This window comes from Arachis duranensis, chromosome 5, assembly GCF_000817695.3.
Source record: "Arachis duranensis cultivar V14167 chromosome 5, aradu.V14167.gnm2.J7QH, whole genome shotgun sequence".
NCBI classification, from domain to species: Eukaryota; Viridiplantae; Streptophyta; class Magnoliopsida; order Fabales; family Fabaceae; genus Arachis; species Arachis duranensis.
Genome location: NC_029776.3, coordinates 71582903 through 71583279, shown reverse-complemented (window position 1 = coordinate 71583279; position 377 = coordinate 71582903).

Here is a 377-nt window from a genome sequence, read left to right as displayed (position 1 = left end):
CAAGGCGGCCATGAAATTTTGCACATCCCTTTTCATCTCTTCTTGCCCTTGAACAAGAACACCAAGGGTTTCATCCATTAGAGATTGGGGTGGGTGGAAGGGTTCATCATTTTGGGGAAATGGTTCATAATAGGAAGGTGGTTCTTCTTGGTAGAGTTGTGGTGGTTCAATGTTTTCCATTCTTTCCACTTGTTGCACAACACACTCCATGGTTGCTTGAAATTGATCCAATGCTTCCTTGAGATGATCCCTTGACTCTTGTTCCTCTTGGATATCATGAGTAGGACCATAAGGCTCTTGGATTGAAAGACATGAATATTCTTCCATGGGAGGTTGTGGTGAAAGGTAGAATTCATCTTGTGGTTGAAAATTTTCAT